A 1,271-nucleotide genomic window follows, 5' to 3' on the forward strand; every position below is an offset into this window, starting at 1 on the left:
CTCTACACCTCTTATAGAGCTACTGTAACCTGAACCTATTGTTTTCATTGCAGGTGTGTTTGTCTGTTTTAATAGCATCTGAGTGTATGGGTGTGTCTTTTTTGCTATCTTTTGTTGCAATGTTTTTTCACCCATCCCATTCTAAAGGCACCTAAGCAAGCTGAGACGCACCTCTGTTGGGGATGAGGTGACTAAGACCCCGGTGGCAATGTTAAACACAAGATTGCTGGTGAATAAAACCTTCATCCTAAATGATCTTTTTCTCACCTTGCACCTGGATGTTTTATTCCTGACTAAAATTTGGATTTCCCCCGGTGAGCTTTTCTCCTTCTCTGAACTCCTCCTCCCTGACTATGTTTTTTTCAGCACACCAAGACTTTCAGGGAAAGGTGGAGGCATAGCCACAGTATTTTACTTTCTACTTTCTCTAGCTTTGAGGCTCAATGGGTGAGTGCACCGACCCATGTAAAAGGCCACATGTTGGATCTGGTCTTCTCATATGGCCTGGATATTAGCATTAAGGACATTGACATTGTTGGCATCTCTGATCATTTTCTGGTTACATTTAATGCTTGTAACACAATCTGTAAACTTCTGTTTTTATCTAAAAGATTAGAGAGAATTGTCCCCTTGCAACTACAGGCCTACTTAAACACAAATAACATTAGTGACAAATTTCAGTCTGGTTTTAAACCTCGTCACAGCACTGAAAAAGCACTGCTGAGGGTTTTCAATGATCTTCTTTTACTAACTCAGGTTGCCCTGCCATTTTAATTTTATTGGATCTGTCTGCTGCTTTTGATATGGTAGACCACAAAATTCTTTTAGAGAGACTGGAACATCTTGAAGGCATCAAGGATTCCGCCCTTAATTGGTTTAAATCCTACCTCTCGGGCAGGACTTTTTCTGTCATTATGGGTTGCTACTCGTCCGCTGCTGCCCCTCTTTGTTGTGGAGTACCGCAGGGGTCTGTGCTGGGCCCTCTACTGTTTGCCTTGTACATGTTACCCCCGGGTTCTATCTTTGACAAGTGTGAAATCTCCCACCTGACGAAATTCAAATTTTTTTCCCAAATGTATGATGACCTGCCAGCTTTACTGAATCATTTGTCTGACTGCTTGAAAGAGGTTACCGAGTGGCTGTCAGCCAATTCTCTCATTTTAAATGAGAAGAAAACTGAGATTATGGTGTTTGATAGTCACACTCCACAAGATCAGCTAGCTGCCCGATTTGGTCCCTTTGCTTGCTTTCTAACAGATACTATAAGTAAT

The sequence above is a fragment of the Haplochromis burtoni genome, unplaced genomic scaffold (genome assembly GCF_018398535.1).
Source record: "Haplochromis burtoni strain Fernald_Lab_line unplaced genomic scaffold, NCSU_Asbu1 Contig_486, whole genome shotgun sequence".
NCBI lineage: Eukaryota > Metazoa > Chordata > Actinopteri > Cichliformes > Cichlidae > Haplochromis > Haplochromis burtoni.